Source organism: Carettochelys insculpta, chromosome 10 (genome assembly GCF_033958435.1).
Source record: "Carettochelys insculpta isolate YL-2023 chromosome 10, ASM3395843v1, whole genome shotgun sequence".
In the NCBI taxonomy this organism is placed as follows: domain Eukaryota; kingdom Metazoa; phylum Chordata; order Testudines; family Carettochelyidae; genus Carettochelys; species Carettochelys insculpta.
Window position 1 is genome coordinate 37,272,236 of NC_134146.1, and position 26,369 is coordinate 37,298,604.

A 26,369-nucleotide genomic window follows, 5' to 3' on the forward strand; every position below is an offset into this window, starting at 1 on the left:
TGCTTTTTTGTTTTGATAGCATATAGATTAGCACGGCTTTCTCTCTGTTACAGATACACTGCCATTTGAAAACACAGCAAATATCCATATCCTATCTGTAATGAAAGATCCAAAACTGGACACAATACTTCAGATGTGGCCTCACCAATACCTCGTGGTAAGCTAGGGCTGGATCTGGCCTATGGGCTCTGCTTGGCAAGGGCAGGAAGTGGTTTCAGGTGTCATGCACCATGGCCACTTCCCTTCCTCCAGCTGGAGGAACAGCACTGCAGAGCTGCCTGGAGACTTTTCACTCCATTGCCCAGATTAACCAGAATCACAACCAATTAGAGGAACAGGGGATTGTGCCTAGGACCATCAAGGGAGCTGCACCAGGTAAGTGCCCCCCAAAGCCCCAATCTCACACTTCTAGACCTCTCTTGCATCTCCCTTGCACCAAGATCCCCCACCCTCAGCTCACTCCTGCATTCCCCTCTTGCCCAGACTCCTCACCCTTAGCTTGCTCCTGCACCCAACCTCCTGGCCAGACCCCACACCTCCAATCTGCTCCTGTACCCACCAAATTATTGCCTAGAAAAATTGGAGTGTCCCATGGAGGCGGCAAAAATTACTAGGGGGCTGGGGCACATAACTGATTTGATGCTGAGGGAACTGGGCTTAAATCTTCAGAAGAGAAGAGTGAGAGTAGATTTATAGCAGCCTTCAACTATGTGAAGGGGATTTCACATAGGATGGTGTTAGGCTGTTCTTGGTGGCAGAAGACAGAACAAGGGTCAAGGGTCCCAAGCTGCAGTGCAGAAGGGTTAGGTTTGCTATTAGGAAAAAGCTAGTTCACTGGGAAGACAGTGAAACACTAAAATTAGTTTTCTTGGGAAATGGTGGAATTCCCATCCTTAGAGGTTTTCAACGCCAGGCTGACAAAGCCCTGGCTGAGATGATTTAGTTAGTGTTGGTCTTGCTTTGAGCAGAACGTTGAACTAGATGACCTCCCAAGGTCTTTTCCAACCCTAATCTTCTATGTCAGAAAGTAGATTACAGTAGATCCTCGATTTAGGTAAGGGTTGCATTCCCACGCACTCTCATACAACTCAAATTTTGCTTAAGTCAGGGGTGTGTGTGGCTTTTTTTCCCCCAGCAGAACACATGCCCTGCAGCCAGGGAAGCAGCAGGAGCATCTGGAGCTCCTTTTGAAAGGTAAATCCAGGGGTGGGGTGGGATGGGTGGGGCAGTTGGGGAGGGTTAAACTTGGCAGTCAGTTGGGGACATGGGTGGGGGGGTAAGCCTAGGGTGGGTTAGGGCTGCAGGAGAGGGCGGAGGGTGGAGTTGAGCCAGGGCCGGGCACAGGGTGGGAGTGAACCAGGGCCGCAGGGGGCCAAGGGGGTTGAGCCAGAGCCGGGGGAGTGGGATTTTGAGTTGCACTTAACTCACCCACCTTGCCTCCGTAATCAGAGGAACATAATAGCTTAAGTGTTGATAGCAACAAATGGAAAAGAATTATTTAGTGTGATACAATGCAGGTCGGAAAAGATATATTTTAACAATTGCCCTAGACTACTGTTTCTGGTTGTGCTGCATCTCAAATTAATTGGTTCTAGTTAAGTCAAAGTAGCACTGTAAATGTTTAGCTCAACACTCACAAATATTTGCTTTTGGTTCATCTGAATTACATCACAAGCAAAACTGCAGTCTAAACAAACCCTAGAAATAACTGGATAAAATTAATATAGGCAAACAGTCACATAACTCCCCAACAGTAGCAGGTATTAGAACATGAAGTAAGCCACAGCACTTGAGACATTTAAAACTATCACTGTATTCAACAACGAACCATCTGGCATTGACAAAGGAAAGAACTAGATGACCCAATAGGTCTTGAATATCTGAGAATGCTGTGATTTATTGCACCAAAAATATAACTTCATCAAAAGTCACAATTTTCCTTAGTCTATTTCTAGATAGCAGCTGGGAGGTGCGATTCTCAGCTTAGGTTAACACACATGTAATAACTCTTCTTAAACTAGTATGCTAAAAATAGCAGTGTGACAATGACAACATGGGAGTGGCTCCAACTAGTCACTGATGTTCTACATACTTACTTGAAAGGCTACCCCAGGCCGTCCCCTGTGCTTCATGACCATGCTCCTATTTTAGCATACCAGTCTGAGCAGAGTTAGAACATATGTCTCCCTGATCTGGGACTCACACTTTCCAGCAGCCATATAGACATACTCAGGATTTTTAAGCCAACAGAACTTGACAAACAAGACATTTCTGGGGGAAAAAACCAGGGAAGATACAGCAATTCATTGGAACTGGAGTCACACAGTCACTAAGAAACCAAACATTTAACTCCCAATGTTCTTATGTCATCAAGCCAAAGATAACAGGAACTGGGCTCCCCGCTGGTAGTCTAAAGAACTGAGCAATTAAAAGCATCACCTTATCAATGATGGAGGGAGCAAGTTATTTTCTTCCCTAAGACGGTTAGTTTCTACTCTATTGTAGCGTGGCGTGTGTGAAGATCTAATAGAAAAATTCTCTAATATGGTGAAGAGGAAGAGCTGCAACAGCTTCAGTAATTCCACAACAAATTCAGCTTCATGATGGATATGTCAATTCAAAAGAAGGTAAGTGCAAGTTGCTGGCTACATCTACACTAGCCAAAAACTGCAAAATGGCCATGCAAATGGCTTTTTGAAAGGATCCTGGCAACTTCGAAGTCCCCTTATTCCTATCTGCTCATAGGAATAAGGGGACTTCGAAGTAGCTAAGGTCCTTCCGAAAAGGAGCCCCTTCTGGACGAGCCACGCAGCGGTGAGCTGCATCAATTTCGAAGTGCCGTGGCTGCACTCATGCTAATGAGGCGCTGAATATGTATTTCAGTGCTTCATTAGTAAACTTCGAAATGGCCATTTGCATGGCCATTTTGAAGTTTTTGGCTAGTGTAGACATGGCCGCCATGTCACAGCCAGCATCATGCACTATTTTCTCAGCTGCAGTACTGCAATGGTAATGGGATTTTGGATACTTTCTTACATTATTCACATTGCTCATTCTGATATCATTCAAAACACAACAGTATTTATCATGCCACTGAAAAGTTGTTTGGACTTAAGAACTGAGGTCTAAGGATGTGAAAAGGGTATTTACAGTTGCACTATAGCTAATACATGGGTTGAAATAGCCATACACCTTTGGGCATCTTAACATAATTTCAAAAATTATGAGGACGTTCTATTTGTAAAAACAAAATAGAACGCTGACAGATTACAACAACAGGCTGTGTCCTGTATGGGGGGAAAACAGTACTGAGTTATAGCTTTCCAACAGAAAAGACCCAGAGTTCTCTTTCTACATGATTTTAATGTAGGCACAGGAGCAACTAATAAACTATGTGCTATTTTTCCACAGAAAAAGGTACAGTGGAGTACAATGGAGGAAGCTAGAGAAAGAAAAGAACAGAAACGAGAAAAAAGACCAAGTAACCACTGTGCCAACTGGAGAGTCTTGCAATGGGCAGCTGCAGGAGGGACAGAACCGCCTGAGTGATGTATCATGGCCTATGGCCTTCAAGGAGAGTCAATAACAGTAACTCTGCCCCTTTTCTCCACAATTTAGACAGTGCTCAAAGAGAAGCAGAAAACAAGAGTGACAGGCTTGTACTGGTCTTTAAATGTGTACTAACAGGAAGACAACAACCTGGAGCCAAACTCTAGCTACCATCACACCCTACAGAAGTGAGGTAATAGATCCTGAGATATTTTTGCTACTATGGAACACAGCAGTTAGTGGATGACATCTCTCAGAGATAGTTTATTTATTACATATTCAATATAAAATAATAGGTTTAGTAGGTGAAATTAATTAAGTAGATCTATTTGGATTTTGTATAGTGAAAAAATCATGTATTTATTCTCTCGAATTCTTACTCAAAATTAAGAACTTGAGTTTGCAACACACAGTAGAAATAATCAATGGAATTTGATACTGTACATTCAAAACTATCACCCTACACAGATATAAATAGTTATGTGGCTCGGGAGAGACAGCTAAGTTTGTTGCTAAGCATTACAAAAATATCCACAAAGTGGAAGGATTTCAGACAAGAGGAAGAGCAATGAATAGAAAATTGAAAGGAGAGGTTCATGAAGAAAGATTTAAAAAAAATAAATGCACATAATTTGGTTAAACAATTATTAAAACAGTAAATAATAAGGAATACAGATTTTCTTGTACAAAGATAACTAAAATAAATTAGATAATTTAAAAGAGAAAATGAGTATTCAAACACTTCCTGCTAGTTAAATGATCTTACAAGGGAAATGGGGGAAGGCACATAATCTGAGGCCTTGTCTATACCGGGAAATCAGCATTGTGGAGATCCACCTTCTTGGTGTCAATTTAGTAGGTCTAATACAGACCTGCTAAATCGACCACTGTCAACAGCAGTACTCCACCAGAGCAAGAAGAATTAGGGGAGTCCACAGAACAATGGGGATGCTGCATCAACTTGACCTCTAATACTTTAACTCAAGCTATAGTTGTGTACCTTAACTCAACATTGCCCTCAAGTGTAGACCAGGCCTGAGAGAGAATTATCTTGGACAAAGCCCTGAAAAATATTCCGAGGGATCAGTCCTACTTTGACAGAAAATTGGACAAAATGATTTCACCTCCACCTCAGATAATCAGATAAGATAATTTAGTAAAATATCCCAGTCAGTTTTCCTCCTTCCCATTTAACATGTTTTATGTTTCTATTGCCAGATTAAAAGTTGGAGAGCAGACAATGGAACTGAATTGTTTGACCAAGGACATCTCTCTGAGATGTTACATCTGAATAGTTGGATAATGCATTTTGTCCACCGAGAAGTACACCTTCACTGAAGGAAGAACAGAAGTATATACCTAGCAGGAGTTAGCTGATCAGGTTTCAAATAGCAGTGAGCATATAGCAACAATGTTAATTTGAGTTATCAGATAAACTTCCACCACAAGCACCCATCTATGTATTAACTGAAGCAGCTAGCTTCAGTTAAAAGCAGAATCACCCTAAGTTATACTAACTTGGGTTAGCTAAGAACAAATTTGCACCTACAAAGTGAAGACATACCTTAAGAATCAGGTTTAATCAGTTTTTTTCTAGGATGTCTTGTTCTGTGTATCATTACCTATTAGTGTTTGCATTTCAACAGTCATAAATTAGGAAGAGGGGGATAAAGAATTCGATCAAGAAAGCTGTCCAAGCCTGGATGTTATCAGGTCTGTGGACAGAGCACTGACACACTGAATAATCAAGGAAATGGGGGATCAAATTGTTCAAGTTGAGAGGCTCCTAGCCACTCACAACACGAGCAAAAAGAGGTCAGTCCAAGTCATACAGGGACTACCCCTTCATCCTTAAAAGGAAGGATGCTTTGATATAGGTGAGGGGCACATTCCTTTTAAGGAACTGAAAAAAAATCATGCATGCTCTCCAACTTCATAAATGAAGCCAACAGAGGAAGCTTGTTTCTCTTGCCTAACATCTCTTTTCTAGTATGTCAAAGCAACCTAATGATGCCCTGTGGCAAATACAACCACTCACCTCACTAAAACACAGCCCTCAAAACTTAGCTCTAGCAGTTTCAATACTCACGGGCATTTCCTTTACTTTTATGGCAAGGTGCAATACTATTCAAATGGGAACTTGCTGTTCTCAAATCTGCCTCAAACCAACTGCAAGAAAGAGAAGTTACTCACCGTAGTAACGGTGGTTCTTCGAGATGTGTCCCCGTGGGTGCTCCACGTTAGGTGTCGGGCTCGCCCCGGCGCCGCAGGTCGGATCTTCCAAGCAGTTTCTGCCGGACCGCGTGTGCGCCGGTGCGCGCTGCTCCCTTGCGTGCTCCTGGCCACATGCGCGATCCAGTCCCCGCCAGTTCCTTGACCAACCGCCTCAGATGCTCCTGCAAAACAATAAACAGAGATCCGAAGCGGGGAGGATGGGTGGGTGGTGGAGCACCCACAGGGACACATCTCGAAGAACCACCGTTACTACGGTGAGTAACTTCTCTTTCTTCTTCGAGTGTCCCCATGGGTGCTCCACGTTAGGTGACTACCCAGCAGTAACCCAAAATAGGACGTGGGTAATCGGATCATGTGCAGCTTGTCCCCAAGAGGACCACTGTCGAGAGCTGGGTATCCTCTTGGAATACCCTGTGAAGGGCGTAGTGCTTGGCGAAGGTGTCACAGGATGACCAGGTCGCCGCTCTGCAAATGTCTTTTAGTGCAACGCCCTTGAAAACGGTTGTTGATGCCGCCACCGCCCTAGTGGAGTGAGCCCTGGGTGTGGCCAGTAAAGGAGTCTTTTTGAGTTCGTAGCACATTTTTATGCAGGATACGATGTGCTTCGAGACTCTCTGCGAAGAGAGACCTCCTCCTTTCAATTTGGGAGCGAGAGAGACTAGGAGTCTATCCGTTTTCCGGAAGGACTTGGTCCTGTCTATATAGAAGGCTGGCGCCCTCCTCACATCCAGGAGGTGTAGGCGCGCCTCTTTGTTAGAGTTATGAGGCTTTGGATAAAACGAGGGTAAAACAATAGGTTCGTTAATATGAAACTCAGAAGAAACTTTAGGAACAAAGGCTGGATGCAGCCGTATGGTTACCGCCTCCTTGGAAAATACTGTGCAGGGTGGCGTTGCCATAACTGCCGCAAGCTCGCTCACCCTGCGAGCTGACGTGATTGCGAGAAGGAAGGTTGTCTTTATCGTAAGGAGGCGCAGGGAAACCGTGGCTAAAGGCTCGAACGGTGGTCCCGTTAGTGCACTAAGCACCAGGTCCAAGGTCCACGAAGGTGGAAGCGGTTTCCGAGGGGGGTATAGGTTTACCAACCCTTTGAGGAACCTGGTAACCATGGGATGGGCGAACACCATGTGCCCTTCCTCTTCGTGCCTGAACGCCGAAATGGCAGCAAGGTGGACCTTTAACGAGGATAGTGAGAGTCCTCCTCTCTTGAGGTCCAGTAAATACTCTAATGTTACAGGTATAGGCACTGAAAGGGGGGCTAGCTGTTTGGCAGAACACCATGCCGTGAAGCGAGTCCACTTCTGCTTGTAGGTCTTCCTGGTGGAAGCCCTCCTGCTACTTTCTAGGACTTGTTGCACTTCCTCCGTACATGTGCTCTCTAGGGAGCTGAGGCATGGATTAACCACGCTTGTAGTCGCAGGCCTTGAGGGTGCGGATGCACTATAGACCCCTGGGCTTGCGTGAGCAGATCCAGCGCCACCGGGAGGGGCATCGGTGGACGGTCCGACATGCGCAGGAGTAGGGGGAACCATTGCTGTAGATCCCACGTTGGGACTATCAGGATCATTCGGGCTCCTTCTCTCCTGGCTTTCTACAAGACTTTGTGGATCAGCACTGTGGGAGGAAAAGCGTAAAGCAGGGGGCGCCTCCAGGAGATCGCAAATGCGTCTCCCAGGGACCCCCGTCCCAGTCCTGCCCTGGAGCAGTATCATGGGCACTTCTTGTTGTGTTGAGTGGCAAACAGGTCTATCTGGGGAAAGCCCCATGCGTGAAAAATCGGTCATAGCAGATCTGGACGGATCTGCCACTCGTGCGTGAGTGCGAACCGCCTGCTCAGCTGGTCTGCCTTCACATTGTGAGCGCCTGGTAAGTACGAGGCTTTCAAGGTTATATTGTTGGCGATGCACGAGTTCCACAACCGGACTGCTTCCGCACATAAGGCACGGGACCGAGCTCCTCCTTGCTGATTTATATAGAACATGGTGGAGGTATTGTCTGTACTGATCCTGACTACCTTGCCTTGTATATGGTCTCGAAAGTGTCTGCAGGCATTGAACACCGCTCTGAGCTCCAGTATATTTATGTGCAGTTACTGTTCCGTGGAGGACCACAGTCCTTGCGTCACCTCTTCGCCCATGTGTGCTCCCCACCCTATGTGGGAGGCATCTGTAGTAAGAAAAACCGATACTTGTGGTTGGTGGAAGGGTACCCCTGTTAGCATGTTCTTGGGGTTTACCCACCATTGCAGGGATTTGAGCACCTCTGTCGTGGGCGACACCACCCTGTGAACGGTGTGTGCTGCCGGTTTGTATACGCTCGCCAGACAATGCTGCATGCTGCGCATGTGTAACCTGGCGTTCTGTACTACGAACATCGCTGCTGCCATGTGGCCCAGCAGCTGTAAGCACGTCAGAACCGGCACCATAGGGCTGAAGGTGATGACTTGCACGAGGGAGCCGATGGCCCGAAAGCGTGTCTCTGGTAGATACACTCTCGCTGTAACAGAATTTATGCGTGCCCCTATGAACTCTATGTCTTGTGTGGGGTCTATCTTTGATTTTGCCAGATTGATAACCAGGCTGAGCGAAGAGAACGTGCCTGCTGTGACGCGTATCATGCGTAGTACCTCCTCCTTCGAGGCCCCTTTGAGAAGGCAGTCGTCCAGATACGGGAATATAAATACCTCCTGTCTGTGCAGGTAGGCTGACACCACTGCCAAGGTCTTGGTGAAGACTCTGGGGGCCGAGGAGAGGCCAAACGGTAGGACCTTGTATTGAAAATGTTCTTTGCCTACCTTGAACCGGAGGAATCGTCGGTGAGCCGGATGGATAGTTATGTGACAATACGCGTCTTGTAAGTCGAGGGCTGCGAACCAATCTCCATCGTCCAGTGCCATAAGGATGGAGGCGATTGTGATCATCCGAAAGCGTTGCTTGCACAGGTACCGGTTGGGGCCTCGAAGATCTAAGATGGGCCTCCAGCCTCCTGTCTTTTTCTCCGTGAGGAAGTATCTGGAGTAAAACCCTTTCCTTTGCAGTTGCTCCGGCACTCTTTCCACTGCCCCATGAGCATAAGATGGTCTACCTCCTGCTTGAGTCTCGCTTCGTGGGAGGCATCCTGCAGGTGGGGCCTGGGTGGAGGTCGTGGCGGTGGGAGCGACTGGAAGGGGATCGCGTACCCCATGGCTATGATCTCCAGCACCCATTTGTCTGTGGTGATCCTTTGCCACTGGTCGTAGAATGGTCGGAGGCGATGGTGGAATAACAGCTTCGGATGACATTGTGCGATGGTAGTGATGGCGCAGCCCTGGATCTGCGTGTCAAACTTGTGGCCTTTGGCCCTGTCCCGAGGATGCACAGCTCTGTTAGGAACGTCGCCTGGGAGTTCTATATTGCTGATGCTGTTGATGTCGCCCTTGCTCGTAACCCCTGTGTACTGGGGACACTGTGGCTGATACTGGTACCGTCTTTGCTGAGGGTAGTACTTTTTCTTTCTGTATGGAGGGGTGTAGATCCCTAAGGTCCTAAGAGTGGCTCTTGAGTCTTTACTGGAATGAAGGACCGAGTCAGTTGATTCAGCAAACAGCTTCTGCGTGTCGAAGGGGAGATCGACGATCTTCGCCTGCAGATCCCTCGGTATACCCGATGTTTGGAGCCAGGACTCCCTTCGCATTACCACTGCCGTAGCTGTTGAGCATGCTGCTGTGTCCGCAACATCCAGGGCAATCTGAACTCCCGTCCTCGAGGCCGCATAGCCTTCTTGCACGATAGCCTTGAGCACTGGCTTCTTGTCCTCTGGAAGCGAGTCCATGAGGGAGGTAAACTTAGAGTAGTTGTCGAAATCGTGGTTTGCTAGATGCGCTGCGTAATTCGCCATTCTCAACAGTAGGGTGGAGGAGGAGTAGACCTTTCTGCCAAACAGCTCTAGTTTCTTGGCATCTTTGTCCGTTGCCCCTGTTTTGAACTGAGACGTTTTTGATCTCTGTTGAGACGATTCTACCACCAGAGAATTCGGTTGAGGGTGGCTGAATAGGAACTCCATGCCCTTCACCGGCACGAAGTATTTCTTGTCCGTTCTCTTGTGGACAGGCGGAATAGTCGCAGGGGTCTGCCATATCGTGGTGGCAAACTCCAAGATTGCTTCGTCAAGCGGTATGGCTATTTTAGAGGAGGCTGGAGGTCTCATCTTTTTAAGGAGTTTATGGTGCTTCTCTTGCACCTCTGCTGTTTGGATGCCTTGCGTGAAGGTCACCCTTTTAAACAGCTCTTGGAACTGTTTGAGATCGTCCGGAGGATGGGTGTCCCCCGGGGCCGTAGCCTCATCCGGGGAGGACAGCAAGGAACCGCTAGGGTACACCTCTCTGGAACCCTCCGGGTCCTGTTGACGGTGGTATATCCACTCGCTAGAAGCTTGCGAGGGAAAATCCCGGGGTTCCAGAACCAACTCCCCCTGAGATATCTGAGTCTCTGTCCCCATTCGCGATTGCCCTCGGGGATACGGAACCGTCTGTGGGGATCTGTCCCTGGTAGTATGCCTATGGTGTCTATGCCCCGCATGATAGGGGCGACCATGGCAACACGGGCACTGCTCCTGGGATGGTGACCTGGACCACTCCCTTGGTGCATACCCCCTACGTCTGGGGGAGCGCGATCTTCTGGAGACATGGGACGCTGGAGAGGCCGATTTGTGATAGTACTCAAGTGGCTCGAAGCCCAAGAAGGGTGAAGGTGGTCCAAGCCATGGGGAGGCTGGCTGTAGAAATGGAGATGGGGGCTCCGGATAGGCTAGGGGTGACCCCTGCCTTCCCGTTGGAGTCCGCAGCACGAGCAGAGGGCTCAGAGAAAGCAGCTCTGCAGCCCTGTCTGGAGAGGGACTGCGGTGCCGTGTTTTCTGTGCTGCCTTTCCCCTCCCCTGTGGGGGTGGCTCCGCCCCCTGACGCGTCGGGGATCTCGGCCCCGTAGTCTGCACTGCGCTCGGCACGCTCCTCAGCAGTGCCGTGCGGGCGGTCTCCCCTGGTGCCTGCAGGCTGCGTGCCTGCGCGCTCTGCGCCGCTGGTTCCCCGGGGGTCGGTGCCGCTGTTTGCGGAGCCACCGGTTCCGGCGCTTGCTTAGCCGCTGCCCTGCCCGCGGTGCGGGGCGGCTGTTTGATCATTGGAGGCTGAACCTCCGCCACGTGCGTCTCCGCGCCGCCGCCGATCAGCTGTAGCTGCGGCTGGGGGCTGTGCGCTCCACCCGTCCCGTTCGCTGTTGCTGCCGGCAGGGATCGGGTTGGGGAGATTTTCCTCCGTTTTTGCTCTGATGGGGTTAGGGACGCGGCTTTCCTTTTATGGGCCCTGGAGGGTCCCTCCTGCTGCGGCCACTCCGGGACGTCTGGCTGGAGGGCCTGGTCGAACAGCAGCATTTTCAGCCGCATTTCCCTGTCCTTCCTTGCTCTGGCTGTTAACTTGGCGCAGAAGGAACATTTCTGAGTGACATGGGATTCCCCCAAGCACCTTATACACTGACTGTGCCCATCAGACGCTGGCATCGCCTCGCGGCACAACTCACACTTCTTGAATCCTGAAGAGGACATTGTGGTGAGTCTTTGAGTTGTTAATAGGGTACTTAGCACCTTCTCTGTGCTTGTTCCCCTCTCGGATAAAGCCTGCCGCGGCAGGAGGGCTAATGGCCCTAGGCTCCTGGCCTCCAGTGCTCCACTTATTACTAGGATTGGAAGCTTTGAATTCCTTCTCTTTCTTTGTTTTTTTTTTTTTTTTTTTTGAAAACAACCACCGACTAACTTAATCTAAGACTGAAGAAACTTTAAAACAATTAAAATGTTAAATATGCTAACTCTGGCCATAGCCTGAGCGGATTCCGTCTGCAGCCGATGGCGGTTAAAGAGGAACTGGCGGGGACCGGATCGCACACGTGGCCAGGAGCGCGCAAGGGAACGGCGTGCACCGGCGCATGCGTGGTCTGGCAGAAACTGCTTGGAAGATCCGACCTGCGGCGCCGGGGCGAGCCCGACACCTAACGTGGAGCACCCACGGGGACACTCGAAGAAGAACATGGTACTACTTAGACAACCAGCTCACATTTCATAATTGCACTACCTGTTGAATTTATAAACATTACTGTCTTAAAAATAAATTTGATTGAAAATGTGCCAGGTACATGATACTGCTTGTTAAACAGCATTCAGAGTACTCCAATCCATCAAATATTAGCTCTTCTTTGGTTCTTGGTTCACTAACCATTCACAAACCAAGCAACATTTTACCAGAATTTGGGGCCATCCATAACTGAATGACCTATGTTTTACCAATTGGATCTCTGCCCCCAAAACTTTGATTTTCTAGTGAAGAGGAGGGACTCTGGGGAGGAGGACTTCTCTTGCTGTTGCTAATGGTTAACAACATTCTATCTTCTGACCCCCATAACTATATTAAATGTCATTAAATTGGATGCCCACCAATAGTCTACTGGCATTTAGGCAAGGATAATGTTTTCCAGCCGTATTGTACTGGGGACTGTGGCTTGCACATGCTCAACTGTATAAATCCAACTGTTGCTACTATTAGAAAGGGTGTCTCGCCTTCCTTTTTCTGCTTTAAACTCACCTTTGTAAATTATTTAGTTCAGTGATATTCAAACAGGCTCAGTAGCTACAAAGGGCTCTTTAAAGCATCTCCTGAAACTCGTTGCTGCCAATATTAAACACTGTGTGATTTAATTAACTAATCTAAGTTAAGGAATCAGGATAGTGTTACCAGGTTATTAACCATCTGTAGAACACTTAGTCATTTTATTCCGAACGTACAGGAAATGAAACAATGCATTCACATTACTGTGGCTTTTTCAGGTATCACTGGTCACTAATTTGGCTTCTGAACTACTGAGTATCATTGATTTAGTTAAAAGTTTTCAATTCCACAGTATTTTCTGACCACCAGCAGAGTATGGTGAACTTTCAAAACCAATCTTCACACAAGATGCACAAGAAGGATTCAGATGTGTTTGGCTTTTATCTGAACAACTTCAGATAAATACACACCAGGGCCTGCTACTGAAGACCATATAATCAATGTTTTGTATTTAGATTTTTTGTATCTGTCATACTTTATTTTATGAAACTGATGGTGTCTTGCCACAAGGCCTATGAAGAAGCAAGTATACTTATCAGCAAAAAAACAGAATGTACAGCTCTGCAAAATCACTCAATATACACATTGGGGCCCAAATCAGCAAATTAAGCACATGGGTAACTTCACACATTAATCAACCCATTGAATTAAGTGGGACTGCTCATGTGTTTCAAATTAAGCTCTTGCCTAACTAGGATCTATTCTAGACCATCAATCTTCTCAGATCTGGAAAACTGTAATGAGAAAGGCTAGCAACTTACATATTCTCAAATGCCAGCACAGGAATGGTTTGTATTGGCAAATATCACCTACTGCTGTGCATACCTTTCCACCACCCATGAGGCTTTAGACTCATCAACTATGAGGCTGTCATGGCATTAGGCAAACAAGTACATTTGCTGAATGAAGGTAAATCTCACTTTTTGAGAGAAATAATTTATAACATCACTATTGTGTTATGACATTGGTTTTTCCATCACACACAAATATGCTTTGTGATTCAGGCTGTATCCGCAAATGCACATTTTTTACATTCTGACAGCATATGTGAAATGCAGTGAGAAATCTGAGTACTAGCACACCTTACACATGTTTTGATTGTTATGGCTTCTGCAAATGTGGCCAGCACGAGAAAAGGCATATACGTGACTTGCATTATCCCTTATGATTTTATTATAAATCCCACATAATGTAATTCACTGTTGTTCAGCAAACAGATGTTGTCCGTATATATGTTGCTGCTGCTGGCAGCAGAGATATGCACACTATAATAAGATGAAAGGAGGTTGCTCATTTTGTGTTACCAGTGCGTTTAACTGTAGCACTCAAGCTATTCCACATAGGGTAAGACAGATTCTCCATGGACTGTGCAGTTATCACACAATATATCCAATTACAGTCTTCCCCCACCTTATGAGGGTAATTCGTTCATGAAAAACCCCTCTTAGGACTAATTCTCCTAAGTCGAAAACGTAATGACCATTAATTTCAACATGAAAAAATTTTATGCATTCCTGAGCCCCAAAATTTACACCCATTTATGCTAAAACACCAAATCCCATTAAAATGAACACAATTACTTCAATAGTTAACATCAGTTATCATAACAACCAAACAAGGCATTTTCCCTTTATTAATTACTCTACAATATGGCTGTTTACCTGCTTTCAGGGGGCTGTCCCAGGTGCAGAGACAGGGCTGCAAGGGGAATGGAAATAAAAGAGTGCCTGGGAGGGGGGCACAAAGCCGAGTAGCTGCCCACAGCCTCAGAAGAGAGGCCAGTGCAAGTGGGTGGGCAGGGCAGGGCAGGGCACGGGAAGGCAGCCCGGCCTGAGTGCAGCTTAGGTTAAGCGGGGGCGGGGGGCAGTGCCAGGGGCTGGCTGTGCAGGGAGCTAGGCAGGCATAGGGGGCCCCTGGCTGGTGAGGGGCGATGCCTCACTCGTACGGGGCTCTGCAGCGGACAGGCCCCGCCGCCGCCGGCTGAGGCGGCAGCGGTAGGCAAACCAAGCGCTAAATGGGACAGAACGCCCCGGGGGCGAATGGCCCCCAAGGCACAGCTGTGCAGGGAGGGCGGTGGCGGCCCCCTAGCTGCCTGGGGGGGTAAGCAGCAGCAGCGGGGCCGGGATGGGCTGTGCGCCCAGCATCCACGTCTTGCAGAGTGGCGTGATCTACTGCCAGGACTCGGATGAGTCTACCTCCCTGGCACGGTGCCGCTGCCCTGCACGGCCTCTTCGTCAAGACAGATGCGGCCAACTCCATCCCCTTGGTGCTCGCCTACCAGAGCCGCCAGCCTCCGACCAGCCCTGGCCCGTGCCGCCAGGAATGCAGGAAACCTGCGTCCACCAGGCGGGCCGGGGTGTGCCGCTGCTGCAGCACCGAGGTGGAGACCCAGACCAGCCACAGCAGTGTCAAGGTAAAGGTGGGGGTGGGCCAAGATGCCTGGGGTGGTGGCTCCGTGGATGGGTACTGTCCCCTCCTCTCCCAGCTCCGGAGGTGGGCACCTGCTGTGGCTGGCCAGGGGCTCCAGAAAACTGCCGCCGGGCACTGCGGAGAGATGTGCCAGGTGGGCAACGGTTGCCTGGAGCCGCGGCCTCTCTCTTGCTGCAGGGCGGCCGCGTCCCGCTGAGATGTGCAAAATCCAAATCAGTCCTTGTAAATGAGAAGAAATGCCTCATAAGCCAAAGTAGGGGTATTACATGAAACTCGTTGTAAAGTCAAATTCTCGTAAACCCGAATGGGTGTATCTTGGGGTATGACTGTATTCAGTAAACATATCACTATATATGTGGGAGTTGTGGTCACTTCCTGTAGCACTGTGCCAGGCAATACAAATTACAACACTGTGTGATGCTACTGCCTTCAGACTTGTATAATAAAAAAAGCTGGCTCTTTCAGAATAGGAGAAACAGACATGTCAGAAAAAATTCTATCATTTCATCATCCTCACCTATAAATGAAGTGTGTATAAATGTGAATGAATGTTTAAAAACTGCACACTCCATATAAACCCAGTAAACAGTAAACTGATGTATTTTTGGACAGAATATCCAGGTGATAATCATGTTATGGGTGTGTACTGCACAAAAGTGAATATAATTATATTCTGGGTGTGCTACAGCCTTTCACCTACCAAAAGCTTAACTCTTTCTAATCATTTAGTTTAGCAACACACTGTACTAAGACGACACTGCGTAACTATTGTCAATGGCATATTTTATATATTAGAATTTAATCAGTATTTTTATTTTATTTACTCTGGAGAGGTTACCTTCCCTCAATACCTATGTAACACATGAAAAACCAGACCAGTCAACCGATCAGTATTGCGATGGGGCACCCGACGTTTCACTAAGAAGACTATTGTCAGAGTCTCCACTAGCAGTTGCAGCACCAGTCTTAGCCAACTCCATCTCAGTGGCAGCAGGTGTATCTATGATATGGTCTACCTGCTCAGCCACATGATGAACAGGAACGAAGGGTCCTGTGGCACCTTATAGACTAACAGAAAAGTTCTGAGCATGAGCTTTCGTGAGCACAGACTCACTTCATCAGATGCTGGTCTTGGAAATCTGCAGGGCCAGGTATAAATAAGCCAGAGCAAGGGTGGGGATAACAAGGCTAGCTCAGTCAGCAAGGGTGAGGCTTACTACCAGCAGTTGATCTGGAGGTGTGAACGCCAAGGGAGGGGAAGCTGCTTTTGTATTTAGCCAGCCATTCACAGTCTTTGTTTAAGCCTGAGCTGAGGGCATTGAATTTGCAGATGAATTGTAACTCAGAAATTTCTCTTTGGAGTCTGGTCCTGAAATTTCTTTGCTGTAGGATAGCTACTTTTAAGTCTGCTACTGTGTGACCCGGGAGATTGACGCTTATAAACTCTGGCTTATTTATACCTGGACCAGCAGATTTCCAAGACCAGCATCTGATGAAGTCAGTCTGTGCTCACGAAAGCTCATGCTCAAAACTTTTCTGTTAGTCTATAAGGTGCCACAGGACCCTTTGTTGCTGTTACAGATCCAGACTAACACGGCTACCCCTCCGATACTTGACATGATGAACAGGGAGATTCTCACTCAAAATCAGAAGCAAGCTATTCTTCATAAAAAGAAAAACAAAAGAAGGGAATTTATAAGCACAGTCAGCACATGCTCAAGGACCAATGGCAGATCATTGACAGGAACATTCAGATAATGCATAAATGCCTCTGACTGGTGTTCTCAGTCTGCAGTGGCCCACTGCACGAGAAATTCTGCCAGCAATTTCTGTTTTTGCTCTGTTGATGAGCCTTAGAAACCACCCAAAGGCTGCATTTCAAGCTGTGCTGCTACCTTGCAGAGTAGCTATTTTGAGACACCTGTAATGTGATCACACACAGCAAATTATGATCCCAGAAGTTAACAGAAATGTCATCACCTAGGTAACAGTTAGCCTCAATCTTCCTTTTGACTGCTTATCAGTATATGTTTGCTGTATGAAACTGAGGAAGTAAATTAGTCACAGAAAGAATTTCTTCCAGTATCCTTAATAATATCATAGCTAAATAATCTTCCTATTCCCATACCATTGCTAGACAAAGACCATACCCTTGCAGTCATACTGAATCTACTCATGCACACTTATATACATCTACTATAACACTATATATAACACTTATATACATCTACTATAACACTACTGTATTCCCCTGCAGAATTTTAAATACTCATGACAACTAAAGAGGAGCTCACAGCAAGAGGGGAAGAGAGGCTCAGGGCAGGGGGCTGGGGATGGAGGCAGGTACAGATTTTGAAAAATACAATCATTTAAATAAAGTATGTACATTATCCTTTTATTTTCCACCCCTCCCTTGCCCATCATTTCTGACTTAAGGTAACACCAGGGAACTTTGATTGTTAACAAATAAGTCTGGGTGTCTACTCACTCACAGTAGCTGACTGCAGTGGGAAAAAAGTGAAGGCTTGAAAAGTTGGGGCTTTTTTGTGTTTTTTCCATGGTCTTTTTACACACACTCCATAGCCTTGCAAAGGCAACATTACATTTAAAATCTTTGTTCTTAATTAAGATCCCAACTGGTGTTAATGAGATTTGACTCAGACCTCAGCCCATCTTGCTCATCATTGTAACTGTTTACTAAATTTAAAAACCTACACCTTTGCAAATATGAATGGCAGAGAGGCTACAGAAGGCATAATATGAAGAGTATGGGGTTGCACAAGTAAAAAACAACACAATTGACCTTTACTGCTAGTTATGGTGATCAGGAAGGAAAGGAATCAGCTTGACTATCAGAGTCTACACTTGTTGCCAGACCTAGAAGTTAGAAAAAGCTTTCTACTCAGAAACTGAGCACACTTTAAGATGAATATAAAACAAGAAATACAGAGTCCCATAATCCCAGTCTTACAAACTAAGTTTTCAGAGTTGAACAAGATATTAATAATGCATGGTTGTTCACTGTGTATGTTCAGATAGATGAAATTAATGCTTGTGTTTGAACATGACAAAAGTGCTAGCACGTCTCATGAATATCTAACTTTTCCATACATACTGGAAAATCCCTAAGTATTATTAGTCATTCCTGCCTCCCTGTTAACACCTTAGCCCCTAGTCCTCATTGACAGGGTGACCATCCATCCCATATTAGGGAGACCAAAAAGGAGTCCTGACTAATTTTTAAAAAGGAACCAACTGTCCCATATTTGGCCCCTCCCCACCCCATTGACTTTTTCCACTCCTGGCAGGAGTCACTTCCCCAACCCTCAGGGAAGCATGGGCAGCTGCAGCATCCCTACCACTCCCCAGGGCTCCTGCAGGAGGGCCAGTGGCTGCCACTTCCCCAGAAGCACTCTGGGCTACCACTTTCCCTGGGCTCCAGAGGAGGGCCAGCTGCTGCCGCTTTCCCTGGGCTCTGGGGGAGGGCCAGCGGCTGCCACTTCCCCAGGGCTCCCAGAACACGCTGGCGCCTGCCGTCACCTTCCCATCTCCCTGGGAATCAATGGAGGCAGGAGAATCACCCATCCCCCCATATTTTGGGACAGGGAGATATGGTCTCCCTACTCACTGAGGAAATAAAGAGAAAAGTTAATGTTGCATTTTTGGGACTAAACTTTTTTTCAGGTTTGTAGAGGATATCACCAGAGCTACGTCTACATTAGCCCCCTCCTTTCGGAAGGGGCATGATAATGAGGGAGTTCGGAAGATGCTAATGTGGCAGTGACAAATTTGCAATGCCTCATTAGCACAATGGCAACTGTGCATGATTTGAAAATGCCACTTTTGGAATACACACCATCCATGTAGATGGGGAGGCCCTTTGAAAGGACACCCCAGACTTCGAAAGCCCCTTCTTCCTATTTGGTTTTAGGAGGAAGGGGCTTTTGACGTCTGGGGGTCCTTTTGAAAGGCCCCTGTCTACATGGGCGGCGTGCATTCCGGAAGTGTCACTTTTGAACCATGCACAGCTGCCATTATGCTAATGAGGCACTGCATATTTATGCCAGAACCTCACTAGCATCTTCTGAACTCTCTCATTACCATACCCCTTCTGAAAGGAGATGGCTAGTGTAGATGTAGTCCATGTGTCACATATTTTAGAAATGTGTTTTTCTGTAGAACATCCTGAGACCTTCTTTCTCTAAAAGTCTTCTCTCTTTTAAAGAGGACCTCTGTGTTATACTATCAATATATAGATATCTCTCAGTTGAAACTATAAATATTTCCAGCAAAAAGGCAGCAAAATGCTTTTATATCTCAAGTCAAATTTCCTTCTTCCTTGCTTATGAGAAATGTTTCTGTTTATACTGAAAAACGGACAAAGTAGACCACCCCTACTCTTACTCCTCATGTATCTCAACCCAACTTCTCCGTAACAGAGAACAGATTTCTCACAAGATAAAAAAATGGAGAAAAAAAAAAAGTACTAGCCCATTGTTAAATAGTTGGAAACACACCAGCAGTTGTTGGTAAAAATCTGTTCTTTATGATGTCACCACTACTATAGAAACGATGTGTTCACAAAGATGAAGATACCATCTGACAGTAGAAGACCATGGAAAGTTGAGAGAGGAGGCAACATCTGAGTCTGGCAAAGTCACCATAGCTGCTCATCCACCACAAGAATACTAGTTACAGTTCTATTTTGAATCTGTAACAATGTCTCAGGAAGTTGACTGGTTACACAGCCAAGCTGGTGTGTGTAAAGTAGACCTCTACAACCCTGATGAGCAAAAGAACCAGGACCGGAAAGTGATCTGTTTTGTCGATGTATCCAGCCTGAACATAAAGGACAAAGAGTCAAAAGCAAAGAAAGCTGCTAGCCAATACAGTAGCATCTCTGAACCTTCAAATGAACCCGATCTGGGAAATCTGGAGGAAAAAGAAGTTATTATAGTTAAGGACAATGAGAAGCATGCTCATTCTAAGACTGAAGGTACAGTATGTCTTTTTAAACAAGGTTCATCTAATGAACTCAGTGCTGTGAGCTGGCTCAACGATGACCTTCAGAAATACGCAACTGGATTCCAGTATGCACTGACCCCTTCAGATACCCCTCCGAAACAAAAAGGTAGCAAAAATTTCATTGCTTCATCATTGTCCCAAAACAGCGACACATCTTTAAAGTCTGCTGGTGCCCAAAAGGGAAAAAGAGATCCTGATGACGTTTCAAGCTACATAAATAAGCTCTGTTCTTTGGTTCTTCAAATGGCACGTAAAGAGATCACAGATAAATTGGAAGGTGCTGCCAGTAAGTGTATACACCAGGCAATTCATGCCTCAGCTGCTGAAGGGAAAGACGATAACGTCCGTGGTTCTCTCAGCAAAACTCCATCACAAACAGTGAATGAATCCACTGGAGCAAGTCCATCCACCATGCCACATCAAGAAAAGACTATCAAGAAAGGAGACACTCCTGGTTCCAAGAAAACATCACTCTTCTATGGTGAAATATCTAATCAAAATGGTGGTAAACAGGGAGGAAAAGCTGGAGATAAACAAATGTGTCAGCAAGCAAAACAGTCTGGGCAGGATGATTCTGGTACTTCTGTAAGCAAGGGGTTAATGGTTTATGCCAATCAGGTTGCTTCAGACATGATGTTCTCATTCATGAAGACCATGAAAGTCCAAAGGAAGGATGGAAAGACAACCCCAGCTTGTGTAGTTTTGAAGAGAGTAATTCTCAAACACACCAAAGATGTCATATCAGACTTGATAGACTCAACCATGAAAAATATGCATAATGTCACAGGGGTGCTCATGACAGATTCTGATTTCGTTTCCACTGTGAAGAAAAATCTATATAATATGGGAAGCCAGAAATCTACTGAAATTTTGGAAATAATGGTAAGACGGCTGTATAAGGTCCTCGTAGCAGAGCAAAATGATAAAGGACAGTCCAAGTCTCACAGCCTAGCATACACCCTACTGAAAACAGCATTCCCATCAGACTCAAAATCTCAAAGCATGCAGTTCGCTACACTGAAAACCCAAAAGGAGAAGGAAGAACCGAAGCCAAAGATGTTGACCTGTGCTGAAAAAGTAAGTGACCAAATAATTAAAGAGGGACTTACCATGTTGCATTCCAAACAAACAGCAAGTAAAGTGCCAGAAAAGGTAAAAGGGAGTCAAGCAAAAAAGCCAGAAAAGGTCAGCACTGCAACAGAGTCACTAGCAAAAGACGTCACTTTGACAGCATTAATGTTGATACAACAGTACTTACTCCAACAGACAAACAGTAGCAAAGATTCAACCATGCATGATTCTGACAGTTCTTCACTTGGGTTTGTTTCTCGTGAATCTCATTTTGAAAAGGCTGGGAAAAGTCAAAGTTCTAAGTCTCTTAAAATGGCTGCTGGGTCACGGAATAGTCCCCAAGAGCTCAATTCCCAAAAGGGAGATATATCAAACATCCTCTTATCGATCATCCAGAAGGTCTTATGTGAGGCTGGTTTCAATATAGATGATCATTCAAATGAGACAAATAAGAGTATTAAACAGGATGGCACTACCAACAGTGAGTTCAGCAAAAAGGGCTTATCTATGCAGTCCAATTCAGTCGTGGATCAATTTGACAACCTGGATCGGGTCAACAAGACATTTATTGAGCAACTGACAGAATCTGTGATGAACTTATGTTTATTCATAACTAAATGCAACAATGCTGATTTACCAATAGGTGACCTATCAGATGAGCCAAATGCAATGAGTGCCTCATCCTCAAGAAACAAATCCACAACTTTTGATAAGGAAAGGTCAAGGGAAACTTCACAAGTGAAGTTGAGTGGAAAACTATCAGATTTGTCACCTGGTTCTGAAGTGATAGTGAACAACCAACATGCCAACAGCAGCACACAGAACAGGGAGCTTCAGGCTATCCTCCAGTGGATGGCTGCTTCCCACTTCAATGTACCTAATCTGTCATTCATGAATGAAGATGAAGGAAATTTGAAAAAGCTTCCTCTGTTGGCTGAAAAAGCAGCAAAGAAAGGCTGCAGTGTGGGGGATATTCTTCAGGAGGTAATGAGATACTTTGAGAAACAACAGATTGATGCTGCTGTGGGAAACATGTCTCACTGTGGATTGATGGACTGGCTTCTTGCTAACTTGTGAACAAGTGCCAACTCCTCCCTCTCATGTTACTTCAACCCAGCTAAATGCCCATCTTAACTACCTGCTGGAACAACAAGAACACTACAACTGATTTTCCTGAGAACACTGCACTGAATTCCTCAGGTTGTTACACACTGGCTGGGCAATATCATCAATAAAAATTACCACCCCTATTGCCATTAATTCTTTTATTAAGCACTTCAGAGATTTAAAAATTGCCACCCACCTACTAGCCTGAGGACAGTACTGGAATGAAGACAGGTATGATAGAAAAGGTGAGAAAGGTATCTGCCAGCAAGGTTCAGGGGCAATGCTCTAATGAGAAACCTAACCCTGCTGCCATAGGCTACTGGGAAGTGGAAGGGTGTTGGAGTTTCAACTGGTGTGTTGATCATGGGCGCTGCTTACATTTTTGTCTTTCATATCATCAGCTGATGACCAGGTGTCTAATCCATTAGTTGCTGGACAGAGTTTTCTGGTCTTCTCCCTCATAAGAGCCTGAGGGATGCTGCAGGGAGTGGAGGTTGAGATTGAAGAGATTTGTGTTCTGGTAGCTACTTCCCAGTCACAGTTCTGTTTTTTCCCCAGTGAGTATACCTCTGCTCCTGCTTAGAGCCTTCCAAAACAGCTGTAGCAGGGAATTAACACAATTTTTGCCAGTTCTCCTTCTATTCACAGGATTCTGAACAGTAGCAGTAAAAATGAGCAGTCCTGTTAACATCGCACTGCTGCTGTATGGCAAAGTTACCAACAGCAGCAGAGGCATTGGAGGCCATCTCTTTGCAAGAAGATGAAGCAACATGAGTTTATTCTCTTTTTACATTTGGAAGGTTTCCCCTCCTCCCCCAATCAGAAAGGCTATGAAGTTGGGAAATTTTAAATAAAAAATTAGATTCTGCATAGGTTGCTGGATCCTTCCTGCCCAGGGCTGCATTTCAAGGGACAGAGTCCACTTAGAGATAAAAAGCATACATATATCTGTAAATACATATGTAACATCACAATCACTCAAAGAGTTTAGAGGGTTCTTCCCCAATTTATTTGAACCATACAAAAATGGCAAATATAGCCAATTCCCCCATTTGTTTAATGGTAAAATCTCAAACACACATGTAATCCCCTAGATCACCGTCAACTTTCTTTCCTGCTAAACAATGAACTGATTTCAAGTTAATTGTGTCCCTTTAAAGGAATAAATACAGCTATTTGCCCAGAGACAGACACCAAACTGGAGAGACAGGGACCATTAACCCTAGTCTCACTGTTTTGTCATGATACTACATACCACACACGACCATCAAAGGAAACATTCTCCATGCCAGAAAAAACAGGAGATATTGGGAAGTATAATCCTGAAATTTAGGATCATCAGGTATTTTTCATTCCTATATTTCCAGGATTTCAGGAAAAATAAGGAGAGATAAATAGCCATCAGATATCTGAAAACTGATCATAAAGAAAATACGTCTCTGAAAAGTTCTCTTTATAAACATTTTTTCAAGCATTTATTACAACAGCCTCCCTTCTTCAAAATCTTTTGGACAGAAAACAACTTTTCACATGTTTTTTGTGGGGTTTTACAAATTACTCCAATTTTGTTTCTTATGACAAAAATATTAACATAAACTTAGTATCCTTTAAAAAAAGTGGGATGAAGCTGAGTTGTGAAATGAGAGAGACAGCTAAGGCAGGCATCCTACAGACATGCACTGCGAAGGTAGGAAAGTGTGTAGTGAATGAGACAGGGAAGTCCAGGAAGAGAAAGGATGGTCTTATGATTAAGACAGTTGAATGCTGCGCTAGCAAAACTGAATCTATCCATGCCTCTGCCTCAACCCTATGTGGTGCCGATCAAATCACTTAAATTGTACTTTTCACAGATAAATCACAAGTTGTGTGTTCTTCATTTTTGGGTGTGGGTTTAAGACCCTGCAGTCTGATCTGCAGACATGCTGAGCACTCAAAGCTGCAACTGAAATTAACGGAGCTCTGCTTTGAATTTATGAAGTGCTATATGGTTGGCAGAATTTTTTAAAAAAATTATTGTAATGGATTTATCAATGTTTATTTTAAGCAACTTTTTAACTGTTATCTATTTATATTTTCATAGTTGAAATTATGGGTAGATCAGATAATTATTTAATGTCAGTGGACATAGAAATAAAAATGTTAAATACATATAATCATTAAAAGATAAGCATGAAGCATTACTTGTCAAGATGTACAATGTAAATACCCTGAAATCACACTCTAATGTGCTCTCAATGTCATTTTGGTTACCTGTGAATTCCAATTACCAATATAAGTATTTTTGTTGGTTTCAGTTTACAGTGAAATTGACTTTTACCAATAAAATTAGAATCTTTCCAAGCCTCAATACAATGCAAAGCATTCTGAAAAACCACCAATGGGAACCCAAAAGAAGTGGATACTTTTCATCAAATGGGGAAGCAGTGGAAGGGACCTTGGGAGGTCACCTAGTCCAGTCCCCTATGCTGAAGAAGGACGAATTCCTGACAGGTATTTAACTACTCTGTTCTTTAAAACCCTCTAATGATAAGAGACACCACAACCCCTTTTGGAAATCTATTCCAGTGCTTAACTGCCCTAATAACTAAGCTTTTCCTAATATGTAACCTAAATCTGCATTGCTGGAGATTAAGCCAAATTACCTCTTGTCCAACCGTTAGCATATTTGAAGACTTATCATACCTTCCCTATCTTCTTTCTAAAGACTAAACATGCCAAGATTTTTTAAAAAGTCTTCTGAGGTCATGTTTCTAAGCTTTATACCATTTCTGTGGTTCTCTACTGGACTCTCTTTGTCCATATCTTTCTTGAAGTGTAGCACCCAAAATGGGCACAATACTCCAATTAAGGCCTCACCAGTGTTGAACACATTGGGACAAATACCTCCCATGTCTTACATACAACAATTTTGTTAATAAATCCCAGAATGACAGCCTTTTTCACAAGTGCCTCACATAATTGAATCATAGTCAATTTATGATCCACTATAATACCAGACACATTTCAGCAGTGTTACTGCACAGCTAGTTATTTCTCATTTATAATTGTACATTTGACCTTTTTTTCTAAAGTGTAGCACTTGGTGCTTATCTACTGAATTTCATTTTGTTGATTTTAAATCCACTCTCTAAATTTTCAAGGTAATTTTGAATTGTATTCCTGTCCTTGAAGGTGATGTCAACCACTCACTGCTTCATATCTGAAAATTTTATCTCCATTCCACTGTCCAAGTCAATGACAAAAATATTGAACATTACAACACTGAGGACTGACCACAATAAAACACCATTAGCTATCTTCCTACAGTTTGACAGCAAACCACTGATAACTTTGAACATGGTCTTTGAACCAGTTTTGCATCCCCCTTATTACAGCTTAATCTACACCACATTTATTTAGTTTACTTTGAGAATGTCATGTATGACTATATCAAAACCATCAATATAAATCAAGTTATCTACTGCTTCCATCCATCCGTATTTTTACATTCCTCTTTCTGTGTTTCATTCCCTAACTGTAAAATGGGAATATCACAACCCTCTTCCATCAAAGCAGTATTGTGAAAACTACTTTAATAATGTTTGTGAAGTACCTGGATACTATAGTAAGGAGTGCCATAGAAAAAAAATCTCATGAGTAAATGTGATAGTATGGTGTAGGCCAGAGGCTCACCTGTTGGCAATCTCAGGGTTTTGCCACACCTCATCCCAGAGAGGAGCAAAAGAGAAATCCTCCAATTGGCTTGGAGTGCCTACAATCAGGGATCAAGAGGGCCATATTTAAAACAAGGAGCTGCTTCTACGCTCTCACTCTCCCGACGGAGGTGGCATGGTAATGAGGTGATTCGAAGCAGGGTAATGATGTGCTAATGTGCATATTCAGTGCCTCATTAGCATAATAGTAGCTGGGCAAATTTCAAAGTGCAGACTTCCAATTGCATATTGACAGATGTGAGCAGTATAGATGGGGGCAGCTTCAAAATAAGTACCCCACTTCAACATTCCCTTACTTCGATCTAGTTTTATGGGAGTAAGGGAATATCGAAGTGGGGTACTTATTTCGAAGCTGCCCGCATCTACACTGTCAATCTGCACTTCAAAATCTGGACTTTGAAATTTGCATGGCCAGTATTATGCTAATGAGGTACTGAATATGCATATTAGTGCCTCATTAGCCTGCTTCTAATTGCCTCATTACCATGCCGCTTCAGATGGGAGAGTGAGCGCGTAGAAGCAGTCTCCGTTGAGTTGCTACAGGAGCCTAAAAAAAGGAGAACCAAGTTTCAGGCTGACTCAAAGAGAAGCAGCACCATGGACAGCGCTGTGCA

General features: G+C 45.0%; 1 protein-coding gene and 1 pseudogene across 3 annotated transcripts in view; one reads left to right on the plus strand and one right to left on the minus strand.

Moving 5' to 3' along the window:
- PHC3 (polyhomeotic homolog 3) overlaps nucleotides 1-26,369 on the minus strand; it is a 120,872-nt gene that overhangs the window by 69,948 nt on the left and 24,555 nt on the right. The window lies entirely within an intron of this gene.
- LOC142018511 (A-kinase anchor protein 4 pseudogene) lies at nucleotides 19,559-22,012 on the plus strand (annotated as a pseudogene).